At 43.1% G+C, this 13371-nt stretch overlaps 1 protein-coding gene across 9 annotated transcripts in view; it reads right to left on the bottom strand.

The window, feature by feature from the left end:
• Nucleotides 1-13371, bottom strand: part of ZMIZ1 (zinc finger MIZ-type containing 1) — a 449347-nt gene that overhangs the window by 135920 nt on the left and 300056 nt on the right. The window contains exon 1 of one of the 9 annotated variants that reach the window (XM_021005994.2): nt 2554-2694. The exons of the other annotated variants lie outside the window; for them this stretch is intronic. The gene's annotated coding sequence lies outside the window, so the exon portion shown is untranslated. Of the gene's footprint in view, nt 1-2553; nt 2695-13371 lie in introns of those variants that run through there. 9 annotated transcript variants of the gene reach the window in all.

Below are 13371 nucleotides of genomic sequence, written 5' to 3'. Positions count from 1 at the left end.
GTGAACAACATGGCCAGTGTGTTGATTTGTTTAGATTGATTGTACTTTTATTTGTTACAAGGGCAAGTTCTTTGAAGCTACCATGCCCAGGTGCATGGGCAATTGATGGTGATGTTTAAAAAATTTTAAGAGCAATGATACAACATTTTTAAAAAAATAGCTCTGGTGATAAACTTACCATGTATGGTCTGTATCATAAAACTATAACCCACAATGGCCCAATATAGGGTAGGGATAATGTAGAAAGAGTATCACCCAGAGAATAGAATAAGGACTTTGGTTCAAATTCTATCTCTGATATTTGCTAGCTTTGTGATTTGGGCTAAGTCACTTAGCATCCCTGGGACTTATTAACTTATCCGTAAATCTATAATTTATGCAAATTATAAACTCATGTAAATCATATCTTATCTATAAATCTATGATCCTATGAACATTTCCTGCTGAGGCTAGAAAAAAATTCCAGAAACATATTGTCCACTATAGTACATTGTACGGATAGGCATTTGGCAATAATTCTTATCTAAAAGAGTTGTAATCTGAAAATGATACTATGGTACAATCAATCCCTAGTTATTACAATTTTGGGGACACATAGAATATGTCACCCATATTCTATAGTATATTCCTATGAGAGGATGATAAATTCTATTCTACAGATGGGTAAAGTGAGGACCAGGAAACTAGAAATGGTATGGAAAATCTAATCAATCTAGGATGTCTGATAGCTTCCTGCAACTGATCTGGGCTAGTCCCTTAATCTCTCTTACACTGCTTGCGGTTTATTACACATTTTGGGAAGGTGGTAATTATTGCTATTATTCACCCAGAATGAGATGAATGAAGAGAGATATATTTTTCTCACTGTGCAAGGACATTCAAAACAACTTGCCATGAGCCTCCAATTCCTCTGTGTTTGTAGAAATGAAAAACATGTTCTTCTTTTCCCGAGGCTGAATCCCATCAACTAGAAGAAAGCTACATGAGGACATTAAAAATACCAGTCCAGATCAGCCTGATGGTTCATGAGTGAACAAGGATTCTGTTTCTGACTAGGGCACCAGGAGTTATGTTATAAGAAGAAATCGAGGCTCTCCTTGATGTCTATCTCAAAATACCATGGACATTCTTCACTCATTCACATAACAAGTATTTATAGAGTTTGTGTTGGGGACTATAGTAAAACCTTCCGTGAGTGTTACTGAATCTGTTGTAGTTCACATGGAATGACATACACATTGGCTCATACCAGAGCCAGAAGGGACCTCAGGAAGCATAAGATCACAGTAACTTAGGAGCTTAGATTTACAGCTGGAAGGGATTGCAGGCACTAAAGTTTACAGATGAGGAAGTTAGGGTCAGGAAAGTGAAGTGAGTTAGTTGCCCAAAGTCACACAGCTAGTAAATAGCAGGGCCAGAATTTGAACCCAGATTCTCTGACATCAAATCCGGGAATCTTTCCATTAGCTATTTTACCATCTAGTCCACATCCACGCATGATTAGGCTGGAAGCTGACCAATATTGGGGGGGGGGAAACCCCAGAAGGGTAAATAGGACTCTTCAAATACTTTAAGACCAGGAAAGTTGATGCTGGAACTTTGAGACGATAAATTACAAATCATTCTTACTCTTCCTAGAGGCAAGACCTCTTTTAGGCTATACTTTCTTAGCCTATTTTCTATTACTGAATGTGTCTGGAAGCAAGAAAACCCACAATTCTTCTAAAATATTAAGTAATTCAGGGTACCCCCAATTCAGACTGAGTTGCCCCTTCTGCCCCCCATGATAGTCCAAAGTAACTAGGTTGACCACATTTGCAAAACGCCAAAGTACACGTCCCCAAAAGGTGGAGGCAAGAGTAGAGAGTGGATGGAATCAAAAGGAAAACCAAAACTGGGCACCCCCAACCCCACTCTCTCAGTGACTGAAGAAGGAAAGGGAACAAAAATCTTTCTGGAGGCCAATTCAATTTAAGGGACATTTCATTAAGCAGTCAGCAAGTAAGGTGTGAGCTAGCACAGCAGGGCGCTTTGCTAACCTACTGAAGTGACCACAATGTGTGTCAGGACACTCAGACCCAGAGGAAAACAATGAGGAGGGGGAAGAAAAAATGGAAAGGAAAATCAGCAGGCAGAGAGCTCCCTTCGGGATGAATGCTGCCTGCCCAGGGCTGGAAGTGCTCAGAATGCAAGGATCAATAGTCCGGTGGATCTCCCCCCCCTCTCTCTCTCTCTCTCTCTCTCTCTCTCTCTCTTCTCTCTCTCTCTCTCTCTCTGTCTGTCTGTCTGTCTCTCTCTCTCTCTCTCTCTCTCTCTCTCTCTCTCTCTCTCTCTCTCTCTCCCTCTCTGTCTCTCTCTCTCTGTCTCTCTCTGTCTCTCTCTCTCTCTCTCTCTCTCTCTCTCTCTCTCTCTCTCTCTCTCCTCCTTGCTGTGGGCCTGAGCTAGAAGAAGCGCCAATAAATCACAGAGCTGCATCCCAGTTAGACGTCAGCCAGTGCACTAGGAGAGAGGTTCCTTTCTCTGCGCTCCAGGAGCCTTTCAAGCGGAACCCACCTTGGCAGGATCAAACCAACTCCATCCGGGAGGGGTGGGGGATGCCTTGCAGGCTGAAGGAGAAAGGAAGGAAAATCTCCTTCCCGGGGTGGTTCCAGCCGGCCAGCAGGCTCTCCCTGCAGCTGACTACACTAGAGAGCTGGGCTGATTCAAGCCCTGTCCTTATCCTCCCCGCCTAGCTTCCGGCCAGACCTCTCCACCAGCTAAGAAGGGGAGTAGGGGGGCGGTGTGACTTTGTGTGTGCGTGTGGGGGTGGGGTGGGGAACGAGGCAACAGCTTCTCTCTCCATCGGCTCGGCTCCTTTTTCTCTCATGATGGGTGGGGTTGCTGTACCAGGTCGGTTATTTTTGCAAAAGCCCTACTCAAGCCACTTGGGCTTCTGGGCAGCCAGGAATCAAAAGGGGCTCCCTCCCCTTGCCCCCATTATCTCCCTCAAAAGTGTTGCTTTCTGTCCATACTTCAGGCCATCAGCACCCTTCTGAAAGAGGGTGATGTGAATATAAGATTACTTGGAGTCGTGCTAAACAGAATAATGGGAGCAGAGAATCCATGAGATGGTTCTTCCCTCCCATCCATTGAGAACCTCCCCTTAAAAGGCAGAAGAAGGCAGCAGGACTAGCTTCTACTTGGCAGGAGTTTGTTTATTTAGCTGATCCAAGCTAGGCCAGAGCTAAGAGTCCTAAGGCTTCTGGAAGACCCTGGAGAGCTCTCCTGTTTTTGGCAGGGTCAGGAGTAGAGAGACATAGTGGAGGACAGCTAGTAAGGCTCTAGAAGATGATACTAATGAACCTCTGCCAGGGGTGAGGGGCATAGGGTGGGAATACGGGTCATGTGTGGGACGGGGGAAAAAAACAGTACTGGACCTAGAGTCGGGATAGATCTGGGTTCAAAGCCTGCCTCCTGATAGTTGCTAGCTGTATGAAGGAGGACAAATCACTTAACCTGGTACAGTGTAAAGAATGCTGGATTTGGGCTTGGAAGGCTGGGTTCAAATCCAGCTCTGTTAATTACTATCTCTGTGACTGCAGGCAAGTTTCTTAACCTCTTTAGACCTCCTTTTCCTCATCTGCAAAATGAGGAGGCTGGATTATGTGTTCTAAATTCCTTCCAATTCTAAATCTGTAATCCTAAGAATGTTCTCAGAATCTTGACTTTCTGTTCTGCAAAATGGGGCTAATATCCACAAAACCTATCTCATGAGGATTATGAGGCAATAACCTATGTAAAATGTTAGCAATTATCACTGTTTCTTCAATAATAGAGGTAGGCTCCCCTGAGTCACTGAATTCATTTTTCATTCAACAAATATTTTCAAGTCCTTACATTTCTACTTATTACCCTTCCCCCCCAAGGCTCTAGCTTTCTAGGTTATTGGGGATCAAGTCAAGATTGGGGTTGGACATCTAATGCTTAGTAAATCTGACAACAGGCAGCAACAGAGCAATTAGTATTGGTTACCTTCAGGAATTATTTCTATACCTGCTCAGCTGTGAAGGAGGCAGTGTACACACACACACACACACGCGCACACACACACACACACACACACACACACACACACACACACACACCCATGTCTTTTAAAACAACTGCACCAACTCCCCTCCAGCAGTCAGGGATATTTTCAAGGCCAGACACCACTCTGCATTCAAGGAGACCAACCCACTAGAGAGGAGGAGGTAGAGAATTGGTATTAAATTATTATTAAAGTATTTCCACTCTTCTCTTTCATTCTAACCAGCATCAGAATACCCAAGGTCCATATGACTGCTCTTTTAAGAACTCGGAGACAATCTAATATTGTGGGAGGGGTATCAGACTGGGACATATAAGACCTGGGCTCTACTCTGTTTTGCCACCGCTTCATCTTGGCCAAGTCTCTGAGACTCAGTTTGCTAATTTGTAAAATTAGAGGACTGAACCAGATGGCCTCCAAAGTCTCTTCTATGCTGCTATGACCTTTCTTGGGTCCAGTTTTTTCATCTCATCATAAAGGGTAGCGAGCTGATCTTTGGGGTTTCTTCCAGCTCCACCACCCTATGTGACACTCTCTATGGCAGTGAAATCCTATGGAACACTAGACTCTTCAGCCTAGACACAGGGAGGTGGCAGGCTTTTTGACAGACAAGCAGGCAGCTACTGGGAAAATCACATTTCAAAATCAAGGGAGTGAACGTCAAGTCCACACATGCCCATTTAGAATTATCCCACCAAGAACTCCTCCCCAGGGAAGTAACAAAGCACCCAAAACCCTTTGCTGCTGAGCCACAAAACCCAATCTGTTTTTGCTATCCTAACCCTTCAAAAGAAACTTGAGAAATCAATGGGAAGAAATTCATTAGGCACTCTACTCTCCTTCCCAATTCTCTTTCTCACTCCTTAAACAAAATCTAAACCAAAGATTTTTTGGTTTGCTTGCTTTCTGAATTTCCAAGTCCAAGATGTTCTACCCAATACATAATTCATAACAAACATGGAAACAAGGACCTCCAGCCAGGCATGGCACTGGGATCTGGAAGTCATCAATAATGTCCGCTATTGGCTTAGGCAGCCTGTATTCCAGATCTCACCATCATTCTTAACTCTGGCTCTAATCCTGTGGGCTGGACTTTGACAGAAAGAATGGGAACTTGAGCTGATGGCTGAAGAGGAGAGGGTGAAGATGGACATTGGCCAGGATTGGTCTGGCTTTATTAAAGGAAATCAAAGAACCATTCTGCTGTTTGTACCATCCATCTAGCCATCCAGCCATCCATCTATCTATCTATCTAGACTGGTGATTTCACTGACATAGGAAACTTCTCATGAAAAAAAATCCTCCTACCCATGCAGGTGATGCTCTGAAATTTACAGCCTTGGAGAGTTTTTGGGGGACTGTACAAGCTCGGTAACACAACTAATATACCTCACAGGAAGGAGTTGAACCCAGGTCTGCTAGACCAGCACTCTATCCTTCTTTGGCACCTTATAATATACTAATGTATTCAATTCAACAAGCATTTATTAAGCACTGTGTGTTTAATTACTGTGCTTGTTTATGAGGTTAAAAAGTCAAAACATGAAATGGTCCCTGCCCTCAATGGGGTTACATTTTTAGACACAGGTAAGTATATGCAAAATAGAGGGAGCAAATATAATTTTTTTGTGGGGTTGAGAGTACCAACAGCTGGGGGTGGGGAGCAGGGTCAGGAAAGGCTGCTATATGAAGTGACACTTGAGTTGTGCTTTGGAGCAGAGATTTCAAATGTACAGCTCCCAAGGATCAAAAAGTAATTGAGAAATAGTTAACAAAATTAAAAATACAAGATAAAAATAGAACATAATTAAACAAATAATAAAAAACTAAAAACTAAAAAAATAGAACATAATAAATAAAAATAAATAAAAACAAAAAATTAAAATTAAAATAAAAAATAATTTTTAAAAATGAAAATAGAACATAATGTTAATATGTTGTTTTCTATGTCAATATGCAACTCACAAGGATCTTTATGTATGGCCCCATTTTTATTTGAGTTTGATGTTACTGCTTTGGGTGATGTTATGGGGATCCTAGGAAGAAGAAGGGAGAAGACCACTCCAGGCACAGGGGACTGGGCTACTCAAAGGTAAGGAGGCTGGAGATGAGAGGAAGAACAGTAATGAACACGTCTGCTAATGGTACCTACCAAAAAACAAATGAATACCTCGCTTTACCGGAGAGTGTTTGTATGCATCACCAGCTTATTTCCACACTTATTACATGAGTTTATGTCTCCTCATCTCCAGTTTTGCAGGAACTGTTCTTTCTTTCCTTCTATCTCCTCAAAGCACGTGGGACACGGCCGGGCGCAGATTAGGAGCATTAAGAATTTGTGGACTGCTTTTGGATCATGGACTTATGAGCTAGAAGGAACCCTGGAGTTTATCTAACCCAAACTTCCCTCAATTTACAGATGAGGAAATTGAGGCCCAAGATGGTTGGTTAAGCAATTTGCTCTAGGCTAGAGAGGTAGTAAACGACAGAGCCTGAATGTAAACTCAGGTTGTCTGGTTCCAAATCCAACTGTCACTTCTCTTGTGCCCTGCCACCATTAGAAAGTACAGTAAAGAGAGCTCTGATCACCATTTTAACACTTTCCAGGTCAAAAATTTTCAATGGTTACTTATCACTCAACCTGGTATTCAAGGCTCTGGACCTAATCTACCTTTCTAACATCACCATTTACCTTCTTTCACTATATACTCCAGCCTAAGGGTGGGGACCATGTGTGGCCTACAGGCCACAGGTTCCCCACCCTTGATCTAGCCTCAAAGGGCAACTGTCAGGTACCTAAATTCACTTTCCTAATACAATAACTTTGCTTATGTTAGTGTGGAACTCCTGAGCTATCCATCCCCAAGTCTACCTATGGAAATCAAGGCCCTGTTCAAGTGTGATTTTCTCCAAGTGGCTTTCTCCAGTGTTTACCTTTGCCTCCACCCCTGCTCCTAGCCAGAAATGATCTCTTTCTTCTTGGTGTTTCCATAGCTTTTTTTTTTTTAAAAGAACATAACATTGGGGGCAAGGGTGGTTTCACTTTTGCCTTTTGTACTTTAGCATCTGGCAAACAGTAGGTACTTAGAAATGCTAGGTGGTTTCTACCTCTCAACTTTTCTCATCCTTCTTTCCCTTTAGTTATTTTTGTATGTCTCATCAACCCTGTGAGACAATAGGCTCTTTGAAAACACCAGGCCTGGGGATGAACAAACAGGCACTTGGTCATTTGTCTGGGGAAAGTCAAAGAATGAGGGTAGGGAAAGAAGGGGGAAGTGGAAGGAAAGAAACTACATTCTAAGTCAGGCCTAAAAGAGGAGTACTGCCTTATGCAACATCTTACAGCCCAGGTAAGTGCTCCCAGGCAGCTATTAGGTCTAACAAGGGGAAAAGTAAACCTGGGCACATTAGGTCTCTGCTTCCCTCTCTGTCATGTGAGGCTGGATTCCAGTTGTCTCTAAATGTCCTTCCAGCTCTGGTACTCTACATAATTCTCCTTCTGGCCATGGACTCCAGCATCTGGCCTCCCATCCTAGTTGCTAGTTAGACAGTGTCTCTTGGCACCCTGTTTTTGAAAGACGTAAGTTCTTTGAGAGTAAGGGTTGTTTCTTTCTTTATATCTCTATCTCGGGCACCTACCATAGTGCCTGGCAGACATGAGTTGCTCTGGAATAGATCAGTGCCTCCCGAGACTAACTCACTGTAAGAATGTGGGATCATAGTTTAGAGTTGAAAAGAGTCTTAGAAGTCATTGAGTCCAACTTCCTTATTTTCACAGAGGAGGAGACTGAGGCTATGTGCACTACTCATGGTTGCACAGTTAGGAAGGTCTTCTTCCTTTAAGTCAGTACTCTCTACAGTTGGTGTGTTGCTAAGTTAGAATGGAGGTGTCAGGCATGATGCTATTTCCATGGTAGTGGAAAGACCCCTCTCCCGCCCCCCACCCCTCAAGTCTAGATCTGTGATCAAATTAATTCTGTCATTGTTCCTGGAAGGCATGTGTCAATCTCTTCTTGTATGGTTCCATTTACTATCCCTGCAATTTTCCAGCCCAAAGTGTCTCTCTTTATATACCCCTTCCCTATATGTGCTGTTAGAATATACGATCCTTGAGGGCAGAGAATGTCTTTATTTTTGTTTCTGTGTTCTCAGATCTTAGCACAATGATCACTGATTCATTCATTCATATTTGTCATTTTATGGTGCATCAATATTCTATTACATTCATGTATCACAATTTGTTCAGCCTTTCCTCAATCAATGGACATCTACTTTACTTCGAATTCTTTGCTACCACAAAAAGGGCTTCTGTGACCATTTCAGTATATATGGGACCTTTGTGAAATAGAGACCTCCTAAACAGCAATTCCACAGGCCATTCTGCAGGCTCTAATGGGGGTCATTATCCTTCAGTCCTCCCCTCTCCCATTCCTCAGCTTCCTCTCGCCCTTCCGCAGGTCTCATCTTAGTCTAGAGCATCCTCTTTCCTTCTTTAACCCTTACTAATTAGGACTTAGCTTGAACTCACTCAATCTCCATTTTATTAAGAAACATTTCCCTTTTTTCCCCCCAAAGATATTTCAGGCTTGTTCATGATCTTTCTAAATCTCTCTTGATAAAACAGTCCAATTTGGGATTGAATGGGAAGAGAAATTTTTTTTTAATTTAGTACATATTAAGCTACCCCAGATAGGAAGGGGATACCTGATAAATCCTTTCATTCCATTAAAGCACTACTCTAAACCAAGTCAACAGTAAAAAGAATGAGGCTTCTCAAGATGTACTTAAAACTACCACTCAGTTTCCCCCACGGAGTTCAAGAAACCGACCCATTTCTCACCGTCTGTGCATCAGGAGGGAGAAGCTTTCATTTTATCTATTACAAGGCCCGTTTACACACACATTGGCCCTTCAGATGCATGTGGGACCCTCGCCTCCTCATCTCACAGCAGCCTCCTCATCTCACAGCAGACGTTTAATTGGGAGGAAGTGATTTTAAACATCTGGGGCAAATATCTGAGAGTGGGGCTGAAGACCACACAGAGCCTAGAGGAAACTGAAATGTATGCAATTATATCACTTCCTAGTCTGCGTGTGTTTAGGAGAAAGAAGAAGATAAACAAAGACAGAAGTTTCAAGGGGGTGATGCTTGCCTGCACTTTCTTTCCCCAAGAGAGAGGGAGCTGGGAGCCAGAGACAAAGGCTGAAGCACAGCGTCTTTTAGAAGAACAGTGTTATTTCCTTATATCTGCTGGCAACCTGGATGTCGCCAGGCAAATAGAAGTAAGTCCGTGATGGATAGAGTGGAGAGTGTCCCTTGGGGGAAGAGGAGGAACAAAGAAAATGAAGCAAAAAAAAGGGTTAGCAATCATTTAGCTGAAAATTCTTCTTCCTTCCAGGAAACCAAACACCACCTGGATGATGGTGGGGGGAGGAAAGCAGAGATCTGAATGAGTGGGACAGAAATCCAGGCCTGGCTTAAGAGAACATAATGTTCAGAACTGAAAGGTTCTGAGTCCAAATCGTTCATTTTTCAAAACAAGGAAACTAAGACCCAGAGAGATAAAGTGATACGGGATTTGAACGCAAGTTTCCTGACTCCACGTCCAGGGCTCTTCCCCAGTGGCTCGAGGGCAGAATTGTAAAGCTGGTAGATTTCCCTTTGAATCGCTGCCTGTGTCCTCCTGATCAAAATTACTGAGTTCTGAGGCAGTGAGGACAGACAACTAACTCATGCTAATCTGTTATTGATAGAATAGTTTAAGAATAGAACCCCAGACTGAGACCCTGAAGGAACTTTAGAGATCATTTAGTCCAAAGCCCTTGTTTTTACACATGAGGAAACTGAGGCTCTATTCATCAGTGGCAGAGCCAGGATTTCTCAGATCTTCTGACTCTGAATTCAAGGCACTGTCCACTCACCCCATTGCCTCTAAATCAGCTGTGACCTTGGTCAGAAGCCAGAATTGACTCAGACAACATCCATCCTCAGCCCCTTTTAGGGGCAAGCCTTTGAGATGATAGAAGATGAACAAACAAAATAATTCTCTCAATGTCCTTCCTCATTCTGACCTCCCAGCTTTCCTCATAAATCTCCCATCATCTCTCTGCAGGAAGAAAAGAAGGGCTGCTAGATTATGAAAGAACTGGGATAGCTAAGGTAAAGCCTCATCTAAAGATGGTCAGGGTTGGGTTGGATGCCATTTCTGATGTCATTCTTCCCCTTTTGGACTACCCTCCCTCTTCCTAGAGGCAATGAGGTGGCACACTGCACTCAGGAAGACCTGGGTTCAAATCCAGACTCAGATACTTACTAGCTATGTGACCGTGGGCAAGTCACTTTACCTCCACCTCAGGTTCCTGAACTGTAAAATGGAGGTCACAGCATCTACCTCCCAGGACTGTTGTGAAGATCAAGTGAGATAATTTTTGTAGAATGCTTAGCATACTTACTGGCACATAGTAGGTACTAAATAAATGCCTGTTGCCCTCCCTCTCTCCCTGTCCTTCTTTTCCCGTACCCAACCAAATCTTATCCAGTCGTTAAAACCCAAGGTAAATCTTGACCCTCCCAGAGTAATCTGCATTTTGAGGTATACTAAAACCATAACCCAAAGAAATGACTAATAGTAGAATTTTAGGCAGTGAGATAAACTCTCTTAGATCTTCAAAAGAGCCAGAACATATCTTTGGCTATTTTTTAGTCCTTCAATAGAATTCAACTAATTAAATCAAACAAATATTTATTAGGTACGTACTATGTGCAAATTATGTTCTGGGCATTAGGGATACAAATACCGAAGAGGCTCTTGGGGGATTTAGAAGGAGGCACAGGAAAAGTACACAAATAATTAAAAATAATTAATAGGATATCAGGTCAGAAAAGTGCTACAGAGATGTCCAGGAAAAATTATAAGAGAAATTTGAGGAGGATGCAATCCCCTGTACCAGGTGGGGCATCAAGCTGGGGGAGTGGGGGTGCTGGGTTTGTCAGAACACTTCATGTACAAGTTGGCATCTGAAGGAAGAGTGAGAGGCACACAGAAAGAAAAGGGCAGGCCTAGAATGGGGGATGCTCAGTAGCACTGGTTGCCTCGAAGGTAAGCAATGAATAAGGTATGGGAGGTGGGGGCAGGGGGATGTATAGTATGAGATGCTGGCACACAGGAGTCAGACTGTGTAAGGCCTCGAATGCCAGAGTCAGGAGTCAATGCTTTAGTGTAAGCATCAGAAGCGGGAGGGGTTTGTGTTGTTTTTTTTCTTTTTCTTTTCTTCATAGGACGTTCTCATCATCCTGAGCAGAGCAGCAGTTTTCCTCTGCAAGACTAGCCCTTGGAAAAGAATGTTTAAGTCAGCAAAATGCATCCTCGGTGTCCTTTCTCTTCCTCCTCCCTCCCCTGGGCATTAGTGCCTTCATGCGACCTGACTGCTCATTCTAGCCTACCAGCTTCCCTCCCCACCCCTACAGATGCTGTCAGAACCTACTGTCATATATGTAGCACAGGGGAAAGGATCCAGAGACATTTGATTTGTTTTCACTTTCAGCTCAAAAATAATTTGTAAAGCATACACACAAATTATACAGTAAATGTTTATTACATGCAAGGCACTGTGCTAGGAGAATAGATGAAGAGACAAAAATGGGAAACCCAACAAAAAAACAGCCCCTGCTTTGAGGAGCTTGGATGCTGCCGTGGGAGGGAACAGAAAACAGAAGAGTTAAAGAGAGAGCCCTTAGGGATTCCATGAGGAGGAGAGATAAGGAAGGAGAGTATCTGCAGCATGGGGGACTCAAGGCAGGAAGGTGAGAGATGGAATGTCATTCCTGGGGACCAGCAGCTAGGTTAGCCTGACCAGAGCTGAGAGCACAAAGGGAAGATCTATGAAATAAGATCGAAAGGTAAACAGGAGCATGAGTGTGGAAAGCTTTCAATGCCAGGCTACGTAGATTGCATTTTTATCATAGAGGAAAGGCAATAGGGAGCCAGTGAACATTTGTGAGTGGGAGAGTGACATGGTTACATCTGTCATGTACGGATATCTCTGTGTGCGTGTGTGTGTGTGTGTGTGTGTGTGTGTGTGTGTGTGTGTATATTCATAGGAAGAGTAAAGAGTGATTTTGAGGCTTCAAACCTGGGTAGCTAGAAGTATGTTGGCACCCTCAAAAGAAATAGTGAAATCAGGAGAACAGTAGAATTTTGTGGGAAAGATGGGTTCCATTTGAGACATGCTGAGCTTGAGATGCTGATAGGACATCCAGGCGGAGATGCACACAGGCATTTGGTAATGTGGGACTGAAGTTCAGGAGAAAGAGAGAGATGAAGAGCTGGATACATAGATTCCAGATTCATCTCCATAATGATAATTAGACCCATGGGAATTGATGAGATCTCCAAGGGAGAGAGGCAGAGAGAGAAGAGTAGAGGGTCCTTTGAGTATTCATCTGTAAAAATAGAGGGTTGATTGTAAGGTCCTTGTCACCTCAAAGACCAAAAATAAATAATGGGTGTGAAAAGCATAAAAAGAGCCATATATAAACTCGAAGTATTACCATCATTATCACTGATGCCCAAACTCTACCTACAATGCTATGGATCACAGTATGAAACACAGAGGAGATAAGGGGGCACGTCACATCCATGATCAAAACAAATCTATAAATGGCTTCCTGTGGCTTAAGAACGGAATCTTGAAACTCCTCTGCGTGACACTGAAGGCACCCATTATTCTCCCTAGTCTACCTTATTCCCACTCCCCCAACAATGCTGTCATTTCCTTGGGGTGGGGGTGTGGACCTTGTCTAGGTCTGCTTCTGAATCTCTGCAGTTCTAGACATATACTAGATGCTCAAAGCTCCTAGGTGCTAAAGGCCTGTTGATTAACATTTGGACTCATAGATTTACTGATTGTTAAGAGTTGGGATGCATTTTTGAGATCAACATGTTTTATCCTCTCACTTTATGGATGTGGAAACTGAGGCCCAGAGAGAAAAAAAGGATTTAGCCAAGATCATTGAGCTTGTTAGTAGGAGAACCAGGATTTGAACCCTGCTCCTGTGACTTCCAGACCTGCCCCCAGAGGGATGCAATGTGTTAGTTCTCAGACATGATATATCTAGATTATGTAGCAGAGGGAAAAATCTACCTCAGAATTGGGCCAGATTGAAAGGAAAGTCTTCTGTAAGATTGAGTTTCTTTTCACTTATATGTAATATCCCTTGTTTTGTGTGAAAGTCTCTTTGTGGTCCAGGTTTTCTTTCTTTCCAAACAAATCAGACACTAGCGCCTTGGAAACCTTTCTGG

This window comes from Phascolarctos cinereus, unplaced genomic scaffold (assembly GCF_003287225.1).
Source record: "Phascolarctos cinereus isolate Bilbo 61053 unplaced genomic scaffold, phaCin_HiC Scaffold_3;HRSCAF=262, whole genome shotgun sequence".
Lineage (NCBI taxonomy): Eukaryota > Metazoa > Chordata > Mammalia > Diprotodontia > Phascolarctidae > Phascolarctos > Phascolarctos cinereus.
This window is presented reverse-complemented; position numbering and strand designations above follow the sequence as displayed.